The sequence below is a fragment of the Oncorhynchus gorbuscha genome, linkage group LG02, assembly GCF_021184085.1.
Source record: "Oncorhynchus gorbuscha isolate QuinsamMale2020 ecotype Even-year linkage group LG02, OgorEven_v1.0, whole genome shotgun sequence".
In the NCBI taxonomy this organism is placed as follows: domain Eukaryota; kingdom Metazoa; phylum Chordata; class Actinopteri; order Salmoniformes; family Salmonidae; genus Oncorhynchus; species Oncorhynchus gorbuscha.
Genome location: NC_060174.1, coordinates 70,650,704 through 70,673,145, shown reverse-complemented (window position 1 = coordinate 70,673,145; position 22,442 = coordinate 70,650,704). Strand labels below are relative to the sequence as shown.

The following is a 22,442-nucleotide window of genomic DNA, read 5'->3' as shown; positions in this document are numbered from 1 at the left end:
ATGAAAAGAGCACTTCTCAGCCTTTACGTAGAGACAATTCTCTAAAAGGCGCTGTAGAACACGTCGAACGTGCTGAACATGAATCTCGAGTGACGGTGAAAAAATCAGGATATCGTCAAGATAGACAAAAACAAAGATGTTCAGCATGTCTCTCAGAACATCATTAACTAATGCCTGAAAAACAGCTGGCGCATTGGCGAGACCAAACGGCAGAACCCGGTACTCAAAATGCCCTAACGGAGTGTTAAACGCCGTTTTCCACTCGTCCCCCTCTCTGATGCGCACGAGATGGTAAGCGTTACGAAGGTCCAACTTAGTAAAGCACCTGGCTCCCTGCAGAATCTCGAAGGCTGATGACATAAGGGGAAGCGGATAACGATTCTTAACCGTTATGTCATTCAGCCCTCGATAATCCACGCAGGGGCGCAGAGTACCGTCCTTCTTCTTAACAAAAAAGAACCCCGCCCCGGCCGGAGAGGAAGAAGGCACTATGGTACCGGCGTCAAGAGACACAGATAAATAATCCTCGAGAGCCTTACGTTCGGGAGCCGACAGAGAGTATAGTCTACCCCGAGGAGGAGTGGTCCCCGGAAGGAGATCAATACTACAATCATACGACCGGTGAGGAGGAAGGGAGTTGGCTCGGGACCGACTGAAGACCGTGCGCAGATCATGATATTCCTCCGGCACTCCTGTCAAATCGCCAGGTTCCTCCTGAGAAGTGGGGACAGAAGAAATGGAAGGGATGGCAGACATTAAGCACTTCACATGACAAGATACGTTCCAGGATAGGATAGAATTACAAGACCAATTAATAGAAGGATTATGACATACTAGCCAGGGATGACCCAAAACAACAGGTGTGAAAGGTGAACGAAAAATCAAAAAAGAAATAGTCTCACTGTGGTTACCAGATACTGTGAGAGTTAAAGGTAGTGTCTCAAATCTGATACTGGGAAGATGACTACCATCTAAGGCAAACATGGGCGTAGGCTTGTCTAACTGTCTGAAAGGAATGTTATGTTTCCGAACCCATGCTTCGTCCATGAAACAACCCTCAGCCCCAGAGTCAATCAAGGCACTGCATGTAGCACCCGAACCGGTCCAGCGTAGATGGACCGACATAGTAGTACAGGATCTAGATGAAGAGACCTGAGTAGTAGCGCTCACCAGTAGCCCTCCGCTTACTGATGGGCTCTGGCCTCTTACTGGACATGAATTAACAAAATGTCCATCAAATCCGCAATAGAGGCACAGGCGGTTGGTGATCCTCCGTTCCCTCTCCTTAGTCGAGATGCGAATCCCTCCCAGCTGCATGGGCTCAGTCTCAGAGCCAGAGGAGGGAGATGGTTGCGATGCGGAGCAGGGAAACACCGTTGATGCGAGCTCTCTTCCACGAGCCTGGTGACGAAGATCTACCCGTCGTTCTATGCGGATGGCGAGAGCAATCAAAGAGTCCACACTGGAAGGAACCTCCCGAGAGAGAATCTCATCTTTGACCACTGTGTGGAGTCCCTCCAGAAAACGAGCGAGCAGCGCCGGCTCGTTCCAGTCACTAGAGGCAGCAAGAGTACGAAACTCTATAGAGTAATCCGTTATGGATCGATCACCTTGGCATAGGGAAGCCAGGACCCTAGAAGCCTCCCCACCAAAAACTGAACGGTCAAAAACCGAATCATCTCCTCTTTAAAGTTCTGGTAATTGTTAGAACAATCAGCCCTTGCCTCCCAGATAGCTGTGCCCCACTCTCGGGCCCGGCCAGTAAGGAGTGAAATGACGTAAGCAACCCGAGCTCTCTCTCTAGAGTATGTGTTGGGTTGGAGAGAGAACACAATCTCACACTGGGTGAGAAAGGAGCGGCACTCAGTGGGCTGCCCGGAGTAGCAAGGTGGGTTATTAACCCTAGGTTCTGGAGGCTCGGCAGGCCAGGAAGTAACAGGTGGCACGAGGCGAAGACTCTGGAACTGTCCAGAGAGGTCGGAAACCTGAGCGGCCAGGTTCTCCACGGCATGGCGAGCAGCAGACAATTCCTGCTCGTGTCTGCCGAGCATGGCTCCTTGGATCTCGACGGCAGTGTTACGGCGTCTGTAGTCGCTGGGTCCATTCCTCGGTCGGATCCTTCTGTCATGCAGGTGAATGAGGACCCAAAAGCGACTTGGCGAAAACAGAGTATTTAATCCAGTAATAAACTTTACAAAACAAAAAGCATAATACTACTCGTAAAGACGAGAACAGACTGGAGACTTGATCGAGAACTGCAGGTTGCCTCGGGAAGGCACTTGAACCTAGCAGACTCAGACACCTGCTCACCACGCAGCATCTGAGGGAAACACGACACGACAGGGCAAAACATAGACACAGCACGGTGAATTATAGATGAGGATCCGACAGGGCAGGAACGGAAAACAAGGAGAGAAATAGGGACTCTAATCAGGGAAAAGGATCGGGAACAGGTGTGGGAAGACTAAATGATTGATTAGGGGAATAGGAACAGCTGGGAGCAGGAACGGAACGATAGAGAAGAGAGAGCGAGAGAGTGAGAGAGGGAGGGGAGAGAGAGGGATAGAAAGAGGAAAGAACCTAATAAGACCAGCAGAGGGAAACGAATAGAAGGGGAAGCACAGGGACAAGACATGATAATTAATGACAAAACATGACAGTACCCCCACTCACCGAGCGCCTCCTGGCGCACTCGAGGAGGAACCCTGGCGGCAACGGAGGAAATCATCAATGAGTGAACGGTCCAGCACGTCCCGAGACGGAACCCAACTCCTCTCCTCAGGACCGTAACCCTCCCAATCCACTAAGTATTGGTGACCCCGTCCCGAACGCATGTCCATGATCTTATGTACCTTGTAAATAGGTGCGCTCTCGACAAGGACGGGAGGGGGAGGGAAGACGAACGGGGGTGCGAAGAAAGGGCTTGACACAGGAGACATGGAAGACAGGATGGACGCGACGAAGATGTCGCGGAAGAAGCAGTCGCACAGCGACAGGATTGACGACCTGGGAGACACGGAACGGACCAATGAACCGCGGAGTCAACTTACGAGAAGCTGTCGTAAGAGGAAGGTTGCGAGTGGAAAGCCACACTCTCTGGCCGCAACAATACCTTGGACTCTTAATCCTGCGTTTATTGGCGGCTCTCACAGTCTGTGCCCTGTAGCGGCAAAGTGCAGACCTCACCCTCCTCCAGGTGCGCTCACAACGTTGGACAAACGCTTGAGCGGAGGGAACGCTGGACTCGGCAAGCTGGGAAGAGAATAGAGGAGGCTGGTAACCCAGACTACTCTGAAACGGAGATAACCCGGTAGCAGACGAAGGAAGCGAGTTGTGGCGTATTCTGCCCAGGGAGCTGTTCTGCCCAAGACGCAGGGTTTCTGAAAGAAAGGCTGCGTAGTATGCGACCAATCGTCTGATTGGCCCTCTCTGCTTGACCGTTAGACTGGGGATGAAACCCGGAAGAGAGACTGACGGACGCACCAATCAAGCGACAGAACTCCCTCCAAAACTGTGACGTGAATTGCGGGCCTCTGTCTGAAACGGCGTCTAACGGGAGGCCATGAATTCTGAACACATTCTCGATAATGATTTGTGCCGTCTCCTTAGCGGAAGGAAGTTTAGCGAGGGAATGAAATGTGCCGCCTTAGAGAACCTATCGACAACCGTAAGAATCACAGTCTTCCCCACAGACAAAGGCAGACCGGTAATGAAGTCTAGGGCGATGTGAGACCATGGTCGAGAAGGAATGGGAGCGGTCTGAGACGACCGGCAGGAGGAGAGTTACCCGACTTAGTCTGCGCGCAGTCCGAACAAGCAGCCACGAAGCGGCGCGTGTCACGCTCCTGAGTCGGCCACCAAAAGCGCTGGCGAATAGACGCAAGAGTGCCTCGAACACCGGGATGACCAGCTAACTTGGCAGAGTGAGCCCACTGAAGAACAGCCAGACGAGTGGAAACAGGAACGAAAAGGAGGTTACTAGGACAAGCGCGCGGCGACGCAGTGTGCGTGAGTGCTTGCTTAACCTGTCTTTCAATTCCCCAGACTGTCAACCCGACAACACGCCCATAAGGAAGAATCCCTCGGGATCAGTAGAAGCCACAGAAGAACTAAACAGACGGGATAAGGCATCAGGCTTGGTGTTCTTGCTACCCGGACGGTAAGAAATCACAAACTCGAAACGAGCGAAAAACAACGCCCAACGAGCTTGACGGGCATTAAGTCGTTTGGCAGAACGGATGTACTCAAGGTTCTTATGGTCTGTCCAAACGACAAAAGGAACAGTCGCCCCCTCCAACCACTGTCGCCATTCGCCTAGGGCTAAGCGGATGGCGAGCAGTTCACGATTTACCCACATCATAGTTGCGCTCAGATGGCGACAGGCGATGAGAAAAATAAGCGCAAGGATGAACCTTATCGTCAGACTGGAGCGCTGGGATAGAATGGCTCCCACGCCTACCTCTGAAGCGTCAACCTCGACAATGAATTGTCTAGTGACGTCAGGAGTAACGAGGATAGGAGCGGACGTAAAACGTTCTTTTAGAAGATCAAAAGCTCCCTGGGCGGAACCGGACCACTTAAAACACGTCTTGACAGAAGTAAGAGCTGTGAGAGGGGCAGCAACTTGACCGAAATTACGAATGAAACGCCGATAGAAATTAGCGAAACCTAAAAAGCGCTGCAACTCGACACGTGACCTTGGAGCGGGCCAATCACTGACAGCTTGGACCTTAGCGGAATCCATCTGAATGCCTTCAGCGGAAATAACGGAACCGAGAAAAGTAACGGAGGAGACATGAAAGAGCACTTCTCAGCCTTTACGTAGAGACAATTCTCTAAAGGCGCTGTAGAACACGTCGAACGTGCTGAACATGAATCTCGAGTGACGGTGAAAAAATCAGGATATCGTCAAGATAGACAAAAACAAAGATGTTCAGCATGTCTCTCAGAACATCATTAACTAATGCCTGAAAAACAGCTGGCGCATTGGCGAGACCAAACGGCAGAACCCGGTACTCAAAATGCCCTAACGGGTGTTAAACGCCGTTTTCCACTCGTCCCCTCTCTGATGCGCACGAGATGGTAAGCGTTACGAAGGTCCAACTTAGTAAAGCACCTGGCTCCTGCAGAATCTCGAAGGCTGATGACATAAGGGGAAGCGGATAACGATTCTTAACCGTTATGTCATTCAGCCCTCGATAATCACGCAGGGCGCAGAGTACCGTCCTTCTTCTTAACAAAAAAGAACCCCGCCCCGGCCGGAGAGGAAGAAGGCACTATGGTACCGGCGTCAAGAGACACAGATAAATAATCCTCGAGAGCCTTACGTTCGGGAGCCGACAGAGAGTATAGTCTACCCCGAGGAGGAGTGGTCCCCGGAAGGAGATCAATACTACAATCATACGACCGGTGAGGAGGAAGGGAGTTGGCTCGGGACCGACTGAAGACCGTGCGCAGATCATGATATTCCTCCGGCACTCCTGTCAAATCGCCAGGTTCCTCCTGAGAAGTGGGGACAGAAGAAATGGGAGGGATGGCAGACATTAAGCACTTCACATTACAAGACCAATTAATAGAAGGATTATGACATACTAGCCAGGGATGACCCAAAACAACAGGTGTGAAAGGTGAACGAAAAATCAAAAAAGAAATAGTCTCACTGTGGTTACCAGATACTGTGAGAGTTAAAGGTAGTGTCTCAAATCTGATACTGGGAAGATGACTACCATCTAAGGCAAACATGGGCGTAGGCTTGTCTAACTGTCTGAAAGGAATGTTATGTTTCCGAACCCATGCTTCGTCCATGAAACAACCCTCAGCCCCAGAGTCAATCAAGGCACTGCATGTAGCACCCGAACCGGTCCAGCGTAGATGGACCGACATAGTAGTACAGGATCTAGATGAAGAGACCTGAGTAGTAGCGCTCACCAGTAGCCCTCCGCTTACTGATGGGCTCTGGCCTCTTACTGGACATGAATTAACAAAATGTCCATCAAATCCGCAATAGAGGCACAGGCGGTTGGTGATCCTCCGTTCCCTCTCCTTAGTCGAGATGCGAATCCCTCCCAGCTGCATGGGCTCAGTCTCAGAGCCAGAGGAGGGAGATGGTTGCGATGCGGAGCAGGGAAACACCGTTGATGCGAGCTCTCTTCCACGAGCCTGGTGACGAAGATCTACCCGTCGTTCTATGCGGATGGCGAGAGCAATCAAAGAGTCCACACTGGAAGGAACCTCCCGAGAGAGAATCTCATCTTTGACCACTGTGTGGAGTCCCTCCAGAAAACGAGCGAGCAGCGCCGGCTCGTTCCAGTCACTAGAGGCAGCAAGAGTACGAAACTCTATAGAGTAATCCGTTATGGATCGATCACCTTGGCATAGGGAAGCCAGGACCCTAGAAGCCTCCCCACCAAAAACTGAACGGTCAAAAACCCGAATCATCTCCTCTTTAAAGTTCTGGTAATTGTTAGAACAATCAGCCCTTGCCTCCCAGATAGCTGTGCCCCACTCTCGGGCCCGGCCAGTAAGGAGTGAAATGACGTAAGCAACCCGAGCTCTCTCTCTAGAGTATGTGTTGGGTTGGAGAGAGAACACAATCTCACACTGGGTGAGAAAGGAGCGGCACTCAGTGGGCTGCCCGGAGTAGCAAGGTGGGTTATTAACCCTAGGTTCTGGAGGCTCGGCAGGCCAGGAAGTAACAGGTGGCACGAGACGAAGACTCTGGAACTGTCCAGAGAGGTCGGAAACCTGAGCGGCCAGGTTCTCCACGGCATGGCGAGCAGCAGACAATTCCTGCTCGTGTCTGCCGAGCATGGCTCCTTGGATCTCGACGGCAGTGTTACGGCGTCTGTAGTCGCTGGGTCCATTCCTCGGTCGGATCCTTCTGTCATGCAGGTGAATGAGGACCCAAAAGCGACTTGGCGAAAACAGAGTATTTAATCCAGTAATAAACTTTACAAAACAAAAAGCATAATACTACTCGTAAAGACGAGAACAGACTGGAGACTTGATCGAGAACTGCAGGTTGCCTCGGGAAGGCACTTGAACCTAGCAGACTCAGACACCTGCTCACCACGCAGCATCTGAGGGAAACACGACACGACAGGGCAAAACATAGACACAGCACGGTGAATTATAGATGAGGATCCGACGGGGCAGGAACGGAAAACAAGGAGAGAAATAGGGACTCTAATCAGGGAAAAGGATCGGGAACAGGTGTGGGAAGACTAAATGATTGATTAGGGGAATAGGAACAGCTGGGAGCAGGAACGGAACGATAGAGAGAAGAGAGAGCGAGAGAGTGAGAGAGGGAGGGGGAGAGAGAGGGATAGAAAGAGGGAAAGAACCTAATAAGACCAGCAGAGGGAAACGAATAGAAGGGGAAGCACAGGGACAAGACATGATAATTAATGACAAAACATGACAGTGTGGCTCTGATCTGTTGGTTTGACTTTATGGCGAATCTAGAGATTGCAGCGCATAGACGTTCGGTGGTTCTCTTCTGGCACTTCTAGAAATTTCTCTCACAATGACGCATGCGGCCATCATTGTTTTACACTAATTGAAACACGGTCAAGCCATCTGCTTTTCTCTTTTCTCTTTGCACTCTCTCTATACACTCTCAAACCCAGATCAATGAATCCCTACCACTGTGTCGCTGAGTCATCATAATAATAATGTAAGTAACACAATTTATGTCCCTCTAACTTCCCGAATGCCTCTGCTGATGCTACAGCTATTGTTTGCCGCAATCATGTGACTATTGACAAAACTCTTGAACGTGCCGTCGTTGGCCAGCTCTCCCGCTATCTCTCTCAGAATGACCTTCTTGATCCAAATCAGTCAGGTTTCAAGACTAGTCATTCAACTGAGACTGCTCTTCTCTGTATCACGGAGGCGCTCCGCACTGCTAAAGCTAACTCTCTCTCCTCTGCTCTCATCCTTCTAGACCTATCGGCTGCCTTCGATACTGTGAACCATCAGATCCTCCTCTCCACCCTCTCCGAGTTGGGCATCTCCGGCGCGGCCCACGCTTGGATTGCGTCCTACCTGACAGGTCGCTCCTACCAGGTGGCGTGGCGAGAATCTGTCTCCTCACCACGCGCTCTCACCACTGGTGTCCCCCAGGGCTCTGTTCTAGGCCCTCTCCTATTCTCGCTATACACCAAGTCACTTGGCTCTGTCATAACCTCACATGGTCTCTCCTATCATTGCTATGCAGACGACACACAATTAATCTTCTCCTTTTCCCCTTCTGATGACCAGGTGGCGAATCGCATCTCTGCATGTCTGGCAGACATATCAGTGTGGATGACGGATCACCACCTCAAGCTGAACCTCGGCAAGACGGAGCTGCTCTTCCTCCCGGGGAAGGACTGCCCGTTCCATGATCTCGCCATCACGGTTGACAACTCCATTGTGTCCTCCTCCCAGAGCGCTAAGAACCTTGGCGTGATCCTGGACAACACCCTGTCGTTCTCAACTAACATCAAGGCGGTGGCCCGTTCCTGTAGGTTCATGCTCTACAACATCCGCAGAGTACGACCCTGTCTCACACAGGAAGCGGCGCAGGTCCTAATCCAGGCACTTGTCATCTCCCGTCTGGATTACTGCAACTCGCTGTTGGCTGGGCTCCCTGCCTGTGCCATTAAACCCCTACAACTCATCCAGAACGCCGCAGCCCGTCTGGTGTTCAACCTTCCCAAGTTCTCTCACGTCACCCCGCTCCTCCGCTCTCTCCACTGGCTTCCAGTTGAAGCTCGCATCCGCTACAAGACCATGGTGCTTGCCTACGGAGCTGTGAGGGGATCGGCACCTCAGTACCTCCAGGCTCTGATCAGGCCCTACACCCAAACAAGGGCACTGCGTTCATCCACCTCTGGCCTGCTCGCCTCCCTACCACTGAGGAAGTACAGTTCCCGCTCAGCCCAGTCAAAACTGTTCGCTGCATTTTTTGGCCCCCCCAATGGTGGAACAAACTCCCTCACGACGCCAGGACAGCGGAGTCAATCACCACCTTCCGGAGACACCTGAAACACCACCTCTTTAAGGAATACCTAGGATAGGATAAAGTAATCCTTCTCACCCCCCCCCCCTTAAAAGATTTAGATGCACTATTGTAAAGTGGCTGTTCCACTGGATGTCATAAGGTGAATGCACCAATTTGTAAGTCGCTCTGGATAAGAGCGTCTGCTAAATGACTTAAATGTAATGTAAATGTAACTATGAACCAGTTTGCCACAATTGTTATTATTACTTCATCATAAAGTTGATCAGCTAGCTAACACAGAGGACAGATCTGTTCATGGCTATGCAGCTATGTTGGAGGCTCAGACGCTGAGACAGCAGTGCAATTAACTTAGGCCTGACTTTATGTGTCGCTAATAATGTAAGTCTGATTAGGCCAAGGGAGTATTTTATATATGTAGCTAGTAATATATATATATATTTTTTAAAGGAATACTGGTATTTACATGGCTGGATTGCTAAATTAGTTACTAGTTCGTTTGCTAATGTTCCTTAGCCGCAAACCCTGGCCATAGCCGCAGTGAACAGCGTCGTCTTGTAACATTTTTACAGATAAATTGAAGGAAGTATCTGAGCTTTGTTATTTTGAATGCCTCTTTTTAAGCATTGACCTCCAAACACTGCTGAAGTTAGTGAGCAGCAAGGTTCACTCTGTTTTTGCCCCTGTATCGTGTTCTCCAATAAGTGTTACTTATGGACTTTAATGTCCCCCCCTCCCTTTCCCTTCTTTTTTTCAGAGGGAAACACATACCCTTTGACCCTAGAGAAGGTTCTCCTTTTCACTTCGGTGGCTTCAGCCATTCCTAGGCTGGGATTGCCAGTGGAGCCACAGCCAGTTCTTACACACACAAGAGAATAAGGCTGCCAGGATCTTCCCGGAAGCAGATACATGCAGCATTGTTTTAAGGCTACCAATTCACCCAACCCTACGCAGCCTTCAGGGAGGAAATGGAGAGTTGAATTCTACAGTCATCAACATTTGGTGTCATTGTCAAAGACTCCAGCCACTCAAGTCATAGACTGTTCTCTCTGCTACCGCACGGCAAGTGGTACCGGGGCGCCAAGTCTAGGTCCAAGAGGCTTCTGAACAGCTTCTACCCCTAATCAAACGGCTACCCAGACTATTTCCATTGACCCCCCTTCTCTCTTTTATGCTGCTGCTACTTTGTTATTATCTATGCATAGTCACTTTAATATCACTTTATCTCTACCTACCTGTATATATTACCTCAACTAACCGGTGCCCCAGTACATTGACTCTGTGCCGGTACCCCCTGAATATAGCCTCGCTATTGTTATTTTACTGCTGCTCTAATTATTATTATTATTATTATTTTATTTTGTGACAAATAACATTTGATTTAAAGGGAATTCATTTTAGGGGAATTATCCAAAATGTTTATTGCATGACCACCTAGTAAGTTCGGAATACTGCAGCCAATGTTAATTGGTGATGTGTGCCAAAATGATTGATATTATGAAAGTTTCCGACAAGATTGGCCATCAGCACAAAATAGTTGTGTAGTGAATGTTTTCAAAAACAACCAACCAGAATCAATTGGACAGTAATACATAATGGAGCTTTAATATTTTAATAAATGTATGATTTCTTAGAGTGGGTAGACTGGGCATTATGCAAAGTAGTTAAGTCATGAATGTCAAGGGGCTATAATATTACAATATGTGCAATGTTAACATAAATCTTACAGTAAATATGGACAACATTTAATTTACACGTGTTATGGCAATAAAAACAGACCCTGTGGTTCATCGGTGGGCAACTCCAGTCCTCGAGGGCCTGATTGGTGTCACACTCTTTCTCCATCCCTACCAAACACAGCTGATTAATCAAATTGCATTCCAAACTGAAGATCATGATTAGGTGATTATTGAAGTCAGTTGTGTTAGCTGGGGCTGTGGTAAAACTGACGCCAATCAGGCCCTCGAGGACTGGAATTACCCACACCTGCTGTAGTTGGTACATAGGTCGTGGTGCAGCAAGTTGATGAGGGTAGTGGAGAAGCACTGGTGGGACTTTTTGAGTGAAGTGACTAAGGGTGAAAAGGATATCAGGGTGCCCAGGAACTTGAAGCTGCTGATCATCTCCATGTCAATGTACCCTATATGGGAGAATGGTCTTTAAGTCTCACCATCTACTTTTTGAATATGTTTTTACAGGATTTACACCCAGAGGCCTGAGTCTGCTAACAAGTTTGTGGGTCAGGATGGTGTTGAAAGCAGAGCTATAAAAGAAAACGCACTCTGACATGTGTAAAATGCATAATTGACAAATTTGTTGGGACAATAGGCATTGGATAGGAGTTGGTCCAGTGAATTTTCTACCATGTGCTACACGATATCTATTGTTCCAGTTTTTAAAATCGATATCGACTGGGCTGTAGTGGAGATGGTAAGAAGCTTTGAAATCATGGGGACCAAACTTCTAACGTCCTTTCTTGGTACACACCCACACAGACACAGCAGTCATAACAACCAGTGGCACTCCATCCTAAGGTGGCTGAAGAAGTTTTGCCTGACGTCAAACATTAAGAGTGTCGGATTGAAATGTTTGAAAAAATGTAAACAACCATAAGAGCAGATAACTTTTTTTGTAATCATTACTGGCACAGTGATTTTAAAATCAATTCTAATTCTAGTTGCTTTCAATTGATTAATTGACTAACGGTTGTCTAGGTGTGAAGGAGAGTTTTTTGTATCCATGTTTAATAAAAACAAAGTAAACACGAATCAATACAAAAACGTAATGAAACCAAAACAGCCTAAACTTTGCAAACTAACACTAGACAGTTACAAGGACATAAGGACAATGACTGAATTGATATGGTTCCCAATCAAAAACCATAAAAGATTGTTCTAGATCACCCCACTAGCTTCATAACATTAACACAACTGACATTAAACTTTGCTTGATCGTAGATTGGGATACATGTTTTAATAACATTGGATATTTGATTGGGCTTAATGTTGCATACCTTGCGGTGTTGTGCATGCCAACCAGGTGAGAATCACCGGAATTAACTGTGATACTTGATGAATCAGGTCTTTGCTGCTTTATCAGCCTCTCCCTTGCCCACTCCAAGCTCCTCTTCATGGTTCCCTTCTGCAAGACAATTGTGTGATAATAAAGTGGAAAGAATGGGAATCCTATTCCTTTGAAGCAGTCCTTTTAGTACTGGGTATATGCCTGAAGTTGTTATTTTACCCTAATAACCTTAGATGGAATGTAGATATTCCAAAAACGAAGTGAACTTGCACATTAAAGTCTAATCTGTTCTAAAGCTGACATGTTGTAGATGTTAGAAAAGGTTTTACAAGGTTGTCACTAGCCAAATTTGCTTTATGTGAGCTTTTCAGTGTCTTCATGCTAATCGCGAGCTAGCGTGGCTACCACTAGCATTGAAATGACAGCCAGTCCGGCTGAAGAAATTGCCTACCTTCTTCAGCTGTTGTTTTGCTTAAAACATTGAAAATCTGGATTAGACCTTCTTCAGCTGTTGTTTTGCTTAAAACATTGAAAATCTGGATAGATGTCATTGCTGAGCATTACTGAGCAAGGATCTCATTCCATGGATGCCTCGTGTTAGTGTTTAAATACTGGAGAGTCGAGACCAAATCACGGGTGCTGGACAGAGTGGATTTCAGTTGTAACAAAAGGCAGTTTTAATGAGTTAAAAGATATCTTGTCCCGCAGTTTTACGTGCATGGATCTAGTTCATATAACTCGGTAAGAAGTCAGGTGAAAAAGAGACTTAGACATTGGTCACAGCAGATTTTATACATGGAATATGTAGGTGGAGTCTTGTCGTGTTGGTCTTCTGACTGGTCCCGAAAGGGTTGGAGGCGGACCTGCTCTTGCCAGAGCAGGAGCCCCATTGATGTACATCAGAGTCTTCTTGTTCTGAGCACCCGACCAGTAGAGGGGGAAGTAAGGTGTGTGTGTTCATTCAAGAAGGTATTTGTGTGTCAGGAAATCTGATACAGGAGAGCAGAGGGGGTCAGTTTTATGGCTGGGTGTATGTGTTCTTGCAATGGAAGATCTTTGTTTCCTGGGGTGGTGAGACAACAAAGCTGAGGGGATAGTGTTAGGGGGTAGTTTTATTGCTGGCTGTGTGAGCTAGTTCCTGTTTTAGCAGGGGTATGTAAGATGACTTGAGTCAGGCGGATTAGCTTAGCGCTGTATAATATATGAGCTATGTGTATGAATATTTATATAACACCTCGTGAGATGATAAAGGCTACTATGCCACAGGTTTTTCAGGATAATTTTTCAAAAACAACTTGTGTTATTGACTGCACATGAAGTGTTTTGCAGAAGGCTAAACATCTGGACTAAAAAAAACTGAATCTTACAGTCACTACTATGCCAGTAATACTGTAAAATATCTAGTACTACTGCTCCAACAGGAATGGTTATGTTCATTACAGAGGCTTATGGTGGGAAATGTAGCGATAGGTTCATAACACAGAGTTTTATGGGTTTCTCGACCATTTTGCGTGCTGGAGATGAGGTGATGGGGGACCGTGGCTTCGCAATTAGGGACTTGCTAGAGGAACGGAGTGTACGCTTGGTCTTATCAGCATTTACATGCAAGCAATGCCAGTTGACAAATGAGCAGGTCACTCGCACACAACGCACTGCTAATGTCCGTATTCATGGGGAACGAGAAATGACGCATCTTAAGGTGTTTCTCTCAAACTCTGCCTATTAGTTTGGTCCCTAAAATTGACAACATACATTTGTGCAGCTCTTGTAAACCTGAGAGGAGAGCTTATTTCTAGCAAATAGACACAATGTCTAATAGTGGTGGGTCGTTCGCGAATGAGTTGGCTCTAAGAGCCGGCTCTTGTAGGTGAACGTTGGGAGCCGGCTCACATATCAGAGGAACCAGAATCTATTTAGAAAAATATACACAAATTAAGATATGAATAATCAAAAGATTTCAATGAATATAATGAACTAATTCAAGGAACTAAAAAACAATATAATATTGGGCTAAATGCTCAATCGCTCACACATTTGTTCTGTCTGCTCAGACTAACAGCCTCACGTGTTGTTCCTGTCCAATCAGACACACAGTGTCAAGCAATGATCCAAAGATGCGTGAGGGAGGGCGGAGCCAACTCACTCACACACACATAGAAGCCGAGGAGAGAGAGGAAGGACAGCTGTGAAAACAATAACTGGAAAAGGAGTCGGAAACACAGTGGCATTTGGATGCAATTTAATAATGTAGACAATGTTAGAGCACAGTGTAGAATTTGCCAAAACAAAATCTCATATAAAGCCGGTTCTACGCACAACCTACACCGGCATATGCGAACTGTGCACCCAACTGTGAAGCTAGCTGTAGCGGAGCTTCAAGAAACTAGCGGGCTTGCTAGTGATAGAGCCAGCACCTCCACACGTGGAGATGTATCCACTCAGTCAAGTAGGCATACTCCGCAACCCACAGCAACAGTCTTCTATGGACCAGTTTATGCTAAAGTCTATGTCTGTAGCAAAACAAGGCCAAATTGATATTGCATTTGCTAAAATAATTGCCACCGATTTCCAGCCATTTTCGATCGTGGAGAAAGAGGTTTTTAGAAATTATAGCAATAATCTAAATCCAATGTACACAATTCCAAGCAGGAAAAACCTTTCAAAATCACTTATTCCACAACTGTATGAGAGCAAACAGGCTTCAGTGTGGGAAAGAATCCAAAAAGCTACTGCAGTTTGCCTTACTACTGACTGCTGGACATCAAGGGTAACCACTTCTTACATGTCACTTCATTGAATATTTTTTTGATGTCTAGCTGTCTTCTGTACAACTTTGAGTTCAGCGACAGACACACCTCAGAGAACTTGGCAGAGGAACTTTTGAGAGTGGCCAGAGAATGGCAAGTAGATGGAAAAGTGGCCTGTTGTGTTAGCGACAATGCAGCTAAAATAACCAAAGCCATTACTTTTTTAAATGGACCCATCATCCTTGTCTTGCCCACACAATCAACCTGATTGTAAAAGATGCTCTGAAGGTGATGACCCACTGTGGACAAAGTGAAAGCAGCTATGGAATACGTCCACAGGAGCACAGTAGGTGCTGAAAAACTAAACAACAGTCACCCACGAAGCATCGTTACCCATCGCTCCACAAAAGCCGTGGCCCTTGCAGAGCAAGGGGAACCACTACTTCAAGGTCTCAGAGCAAGTATCCATTTTCTCCATTGGGAGACGAATTAGGTACTGTCCATTTTTACCCACCTGAAGGTTGTATCCATCTTTCCATAATAATGAATTAGGTACTGTCCATTAGCCAAGCTTTTGATGTCACCATTTGGCCGACTCAGAAATTCTGTCAGAGACGTGGAACTCTTGAAGGAGCACTTGATCTCAAGGAGCTGTGTTGCATCAAGGATCCCATCTGGGCTGGCTCCCAACCAAGGATGGTCAGGGTGCACCACCAGGCCTCTGTTCTCCACAACATGCCTCCAGGAGTGTGATGACATTGACCTAATTTTCTTTGCTGTATTGCCAGTGAAGGTTTGGTACAAATTTGATTTATTTTACCTTTATTTTACTAGGCAAGTCAGTTAAGAACAAATTCCTATTTTCAATGACAGCCTAGGAACAGTGGGTTAACTGCCTGTTCAGGGGCAGAACAACAGATTTTGTACCTTGTCAGCTCGGGGATTTGAACTTGCAACCTTTCGGTTACTAGTCCAATGCTCTAACCACTAGGCTACCCTGCCGCCCCAAATGCTCATTTACACATTTTTTGGGGTCTGTGGTGTTTCGTTTGGGGACTCGTTTCGCTGTGCCGGCTGTTAGACGCAGCTTCCTAGCATCATGCCATAGCTGTGAAGCACTTTGGATCTTGGTTTCTTCCATCACGTAGCTGCTTGTACGGGGGATCATTTGATGTAGGCCTAATAAAACATTGCACTTCCTACAGGTTAGTGTTGTGCTGTGTTCAGTGTGTTTGTGTAGGCTGAATCATGTTGGCTTGGGCCTGACTTGCTGCTGCTGTCTACATCTGCTCTGTAACTTAGTTAAAGAAGACCATTTGTCTGGAGCCAAAATAGTGGGGCCATTACTGAGGAGTTGATGTGGCTTGTGAACTCTGCATGGTTCCTGAAAAGTAAGGGGGAGGTTGTGGAACCGTCCTGTGGCGATGTTGATGGGCCTGGATATGTGTGGTGTGGTCTGTGGTGTTTAAAATTAATGTGTTTCACCTTCCTCAGCCCTACATTCTTCTTCACACCTGAGTTCCACTTCCTTTGAACATTAGTGCATACCATTCCTGTTTCGCCTTGCCCGATTGCACTCTCAACCAACATTGAAGAAAATATTTTTAGTTATTATCTAACCCAGTATTTCTCAAACCTCTCCTGGAGTATCTGTTGTCCTGCACATTCATGTCATTTTTGGTCATTACTTTACTGACCTTCCACAGAATTGCTGCAGCATGACTACAAGAGCATCCTGGCCCTGCAATACATGAGCAACCCGCTGCCTGTATGACACCTGTCGTTGATGCTAGTACCCAAGCCTTGTGATGAGATGCATGCAGGCTCTGACTCGGCTCTATGTCTGCTTTTTAGGTAGACAAGGTTGTCTCCAACATCCTTCAATAACACCCAACTGACTTTGTGACTGCCAGGGTGTAGGTATTGACTGTAAGTCGCTTTGGATAAAAGCGTCTGCTAAATGGCATATATTATATTATTATAATAACACCCAACTGACTTTGTGACTGTGTAGGTATTGGTACGCCTCTGTAACAGTATAACTTTAGACCGTCCCCTCACCCATACCCAGGCGAAAACCAGGGAACCTTCTGCACACATCAACAACAGTCACCCACGAAGCATCGTTACCCATCGCTCCACAAAAGCCGCGGCCCTTGCAGAGCAAGGGGAACCACTACTTCAAGGTCTTAGAGCAAGTGACTCACCGATTGAAACGTTATTTAGGGCGCACCACCGCTAACTAGCTAGCCGTTTCACATCCGTTACACCTCGAAACTTTTTAAGTTGCTCATCGCCTTACCATCGCAAGCTGCAGATTAAGTAAGTAAGTACGCTACCGTACGTGATACGAGGCCAATTCTTCACGTCATCTTCCCAACCATCAATTACGGAGGGTAAAGGTTGGCTAATATTACCCTTTTTGTTCTCCATCAGGTTGTGTTCCCACATCATTATTAGTTTGGCAAGCTCTTCATGAATGAATGAAGAAACTGTTTATGTCAAAATATCAAACCGGAAATAACATCCATAATTCGCGTAAGGCATCATGGGACACGGGAAACTAAGGATAGCCAGTGATGAGAAACAGATCCTTCCACTGTAAACTAGCTGATTAACATTATGATTCAGTTATTTTTTACATTTTATTTCACCTTTATTTAACCAGGTAGGCTAGTTGAGAACAAGTCCTCATTTACAACTGCGACCTGGCCAAGATAAAGCATAGCAGTGTGAACAGACAACAACACAAAGTTACACATGGAGTAAACAATAAACAAGTCAATAACACTGTAGAAAAAAGAAAAAAGAGTCTATAGACATTGTGTGCAAAAGGCATGAGGAGGTAGGCGAATAATTACAATTTAGCAGATTAACACTGGAGTGATAAATGATCAGATGGTCATGTGTAGGTAGAGATACTGGTGTGCGCAAAATAGCAGAAAAGTAAATAAATAAAAACAGTATGGGGATGAGGTAGGTAAATTGGGTGGGCTATTTACCGATGGACTATGTACAGCTGCAGCGATTGGTTAGCTGCTCAGATAGCAGATGTTTAAAGTTGGCGAGGGAGATAAAAGTCTCCAACTTCAGCGATTTTTGCAATTCGTTCCAGTCACAGGCAGCAGAGAACTGGAAGGAAAGGCGGCCAAATGAGGTGTTGGCTTTAGGGATGGTCAGTGAGATACACCTGCTGGAGCGCGTGCTACGGGTGGGTGTTGCCATCGTGACCAGTGAACTGAGATAAGGCGGAGCTTTACCTAGCATGGACTTGTAGATGACCGTCTGGCGACAAATATGTAGCGAGGACCAGCCGACTAGAGCATACAGGTTGCAGTGGTGGGTGGTATAAGGTGCTTTGGTAACAAAACGGATGGCACTGTGATAAACTGCATCCAGTTTGCTGAGTAGAGTATTGGAAGCTTTTTTGTAGATGACATCGCCGAAGTCGAGGATCGGTAGGATAGTCAGTTTTACTAGGGTAAGTTTGGCGGCGTGAGTGAAGGAGGCTTTGTTGTGGAATAGAAAGCCCACTCTAGATTTGATTTTAGATTGGAGATGTTTGATATGAGTCTGGAAGGAGAGTTTACAGTCTAGCCAGACACCCAGGTACTTATAGATGTCCACATATTCTAGGTCGGAACCATCCAGTGTGGTGATGCTAGTCGGGCGTGCGGGTGCAGGCAGCGAACAGTTGAAAAGCATGCATTTGGTTTTACTAGCGTTTAAGAGCAGTTGGAGGCCACGGAAGGAGTGTTGTATGCCAATGAAGCTCGTTTGGAGGTTAGATAGCACAGTGTCCAAGGAAGGGCCAGAAGTATACAGAATGGTGTCGTCTGCGTAGAGGTGGATCAGGGAATCGCCCGCAGCAAGAGCAACATCATTGATATATACAGAGAAAAGAGTCGGCCCGAGAATTGAACCCTGTTATAGCAATTTTCAAAGACAAAACCGTTACATTGGGAAGGTCCATACTCTGCTTGCAGTGGCAAATACAGTTCCTTTAAACTCTGAAATGTGGTTGAAAGGAGGAGCTAGGAAATGGCTGGTAAAATCAGCATATTAAAGAACACGGTAAGTTAGCGTGTAGGCAGTGGCGGTTCTAGCTTGTCTGGCTCCCTGGGCGAACATATAGCCAATGTTAAGTAAGCTAGTTGGACAGAAAACTAAATATTGTCGCCCCATGTGTAATAACATAGCAAGCAACGTAGGCTAAAACACACAAGTGTTATACTACCCTATTTCATTACATGCATAATATTAATATTATTGCTATATCGAAACTACCTCACCACTATGGCCTATTTTATTGCCTTACCTCCCTTATCTTACATTACATTTACTTGCACACACTGTATATATACTTTTTTCTAATGTATTATTGATTGTATGTTTGTTTATTCCATGTGTAACTCTTGTGTTGTTGTATGTGTTGAACTGCTATGCTTTATCTTGGCCAGGTCGCAGTTGCAAATGAGAACTTGTTCTCAACTAGCCTACCTGGTTAAATAAAAGTGAAATAAACAATTTGACTCATAAAGAGATGACATAGCTGCATGCCTTTTATCTTATGCACATTGCTCTTCTTCTTTACTCTTTTTCCTAAACTGGGCACCTGATGGCTTAGACATTTTCTTATTCATTTGTGTTGATTTGGTACTTGAGCATCAATACATTACCCATCCCCCAATACTGTCAACCAAGAGTCAAGACCAGCGGACTGGTTTTATATTATTAACGATTTCACACAATCCAGAAAAAAATGCAACAATATGGCTGTGAAACTATATATTCACCGTATTATGAATGAATTGTGGTTTATTTGGTAGCATTTCAGTGTGACTGATTTTACTAATTGCATTAGTACTGTACACAGTTAGAGGTGCGCTATTTGATAGATTCCCCCCCTCCCTCTACATCGGGGTTCCAGTGGGGAGACCTGAGGTCAACCTACCCCCCCCCCACCCCATCTAGTACTTCTGAGTGGGAGACCTTCTTGCCTAGCTCACAAACTAGAATCAGAGCGCCCACTCGGACAAGGTTAATTGACCAACAGTCCCACACGGTGACGTGACGTTCAAATGAGCGATAGAAAACCGATCGCGCAAATGTCATCATTCCATTTTTTTTGTGCGTGCCATGTTACCGATACCTAAATCCGCCACCGTGTGCAGGTCTATGTTTAGCAGCTGTAGGCGTTGATTTGACGTGTGCAGGACTGCTTACAGTCGTTTATTTAGCACGTTAGACCGCCTGCAAACACATTTGCACGTGCTTATTTGACGCGGGTAGGCGTTAACTTAGTACGTGAACACGTTAACTTAGCGCCTGCACCTGCTTACTTTACACGCGTAGCATTACAAAGATTGCGATTTGACCACGTTCTTTAAGAACCAAACGGCGTTCCATACATTTGACAGCTAACCTTTTTTTTGACAGCCCTGGGTCTCCTCATCTAGCGATCCCACAAAGGATAGCTACAGACTAAAACAAAATGAAAAAGTAATTTGGATAAAACATACTACACCAGTCTCTAGATATGTTAATTCATTTCGACCCTATCCCCTCCTCTCTTCTCCAGACCATTTCCGGAGACCTTCTCCCTTACCTCACCTCGCTCATCAACTTATCCCTGACCGCTGGCTACCTCCCTTCCGTCTTCAAGAGAGCGAGAGTTGCACCCCTTCTGAAAAAACCTACACTCGATCCCTCCGATGTTAACAACTACAGACCAGTATCCCTTCTTTCTTTTCTCTCCAAAACTCTTGAACGTGCCGTCCTTGGTCAGCTCTCCCGCTATCTCTCTCAGAATGACCTTCTTGATCCAAATCAGTCAGGTTTCAAGACTAGTCATTCAACTGAGACTGCTCTTCTCTGTATCACGGAGGCGCTCCGCACCGCTAAAGCTAACTCTCTCTCCTCTGCTCTCATCCTTCTAGACCTATCGGCTGCCTTCGATACTGTGAACCATCAGATCCTCCTCTCCACCCTCTCCGAGTTGGGCATCTCTGGCGTGGCCCACGCTTGGATTGCGTCCTACCTGACAGGTCGCTCCTACCAGGTGGCGTGGCGAGAATCTGTCTCCTCACCACGCGCTCTCACCACTGGTGTCCCCCAGGGCTCTGTTCTAGGCCCTCTCCTATTCTCGCTATACACCAAGTCACTTGGCTCTGTCATAACCTCACATGGTCTCTCCTATCATTGCTATGCAGACGACACACAATTAATCTTCTCCTTTCCCCCTTCTGATGACCAGGTGGCGAATCGCATCTCTGCATGTCTAGCAGACATATCAGTGTGGATGACGGATCACCATCTCAAGCTGAACCGGCAAGATGGAGCTGCTCTTCCTCCCGGGGAAGGACTGCCCGTTCCATGATCTCGCCATCACGGTTGACAACTCCATTGTGTCCTCCTCCCAGAGCGCTAAGAACCTTGGCGTGATCCTGGACAACACCCTGTCGTTCTCAACTAACATCAAGGCGGTGGCCCGTTCCTGTAGGTTCATGCTCTACAACATCCGCAGAGTACGACCTTGCCTCACACAGGAAGCGGCGCAGGTCCTAATCCAGGCACTTGTCATCTCCGTCTGGATTACTGCAACTCGCTGTTGGCTGGGCTCCCTGCCTGTGCCATTAAACCCCTACAACTCATCCAGAACGCCGCAGCCCGTCTAGTGTTCAACCTTCCCAAGTTCTCTCCGTCACCCCGCTCCTCCGCTCTCTCCACTGGCTTCCAGTTGAAGCTCGCATCCGCTACAAGACCATGGTGCTTGCCTACGGAGCTGTGAGGGGAACGGCACCTCAGTACCTCCAGGCTCTGATCAGGCCCTACACCCAAATAAGGGCACTGCGTTCATCCACCTCTGGCCTGCTCGTCTCCCTACCACTGAGGAAGTACAGTTCCCGCTCAGCCCAGTCAAAACTGTTCGCTGCTCTGGCTCCCCAATGGTGGAACAAACTCCCTCACGACGCCAGGACAGCGGAGTCAATCACCACCTTCCGGAGACACCTGAAACCCCACCTCTTTAAGGAATACTTAGGATAGGATAAAGTAATCCTTCTCACCTCCCCTCCCCCCCTTAAAATATTTAAATGCACTATTGTAAAGTGGCTGTTCCACTGGATGTCATAAGGTGAATGCACCAATTTGTAAGTCGCTCTGGATAAGAGCGTCTGCTAAATGACTTAAATGTAAATGTAAATGTAGATATTTGTTTGTATGGCCTTACTCCCCATCATATATCCTTTGAACATATGGCATGGGCACAGAGTGACCAGTGGCAGTAACTAAATACAACTGACTGTAAAAGCCCATAACATAACTGAAATACTTTATTGAATTCTGCTCAAACAAATGATGACATAAGCTTTATTTTATTTTGTCAAGGATGAAAACAGAAACTGTGTTCACAGAATGGTAACCACATGCAATACAAAAATATGAATTTTTACATGACATAAAAAACATGAATTGACCCATTCAAAAAGAAATGTACAGTATTTTTACAGTATTTGTACATGAAAAAATATAAAGATATATACATCTGTAATAGGGGAGCAGTACCTATTTCAAAATGCGATGTATTGTACATATAAAATGTTTGTACAAATATTAAAAGTTAATTAGCTGTACATTAAATAATGTATCTACATGTATATCTTACA

At 46.5% G+C, this 22,442-nt stretch overlaps 1 long non-coding RNA gene across 2 annotated transcripts; it reads right to left on the bottom strand.

The window, feature by feature from the left end:
• Positions 1–10,603: 10,603 nt before the first annotated feature.
• On the bottom strand, positions 10,604–12,776 carry LOC123994129. 2 transcript variants are annotated; one of them, XR_006831583.1, is made up of 3 exons: positions 12,528–12,776; positions 12,018–12,145; positions 10,604–11,557 (listed from the first exon to the last, which is right to left on the bottom strand). It is a non-coding gene; the product is annotated as an uncharacterized LOC123994129 (long non-coding RNA). The 2 variants fall into 2 exon arrangements; XR_006831584.1 differs by having other exon boundaries at positions 10,604–11,542.
• Positions 12,777–22,442: the final 9,666 nt, after the last annotated feature.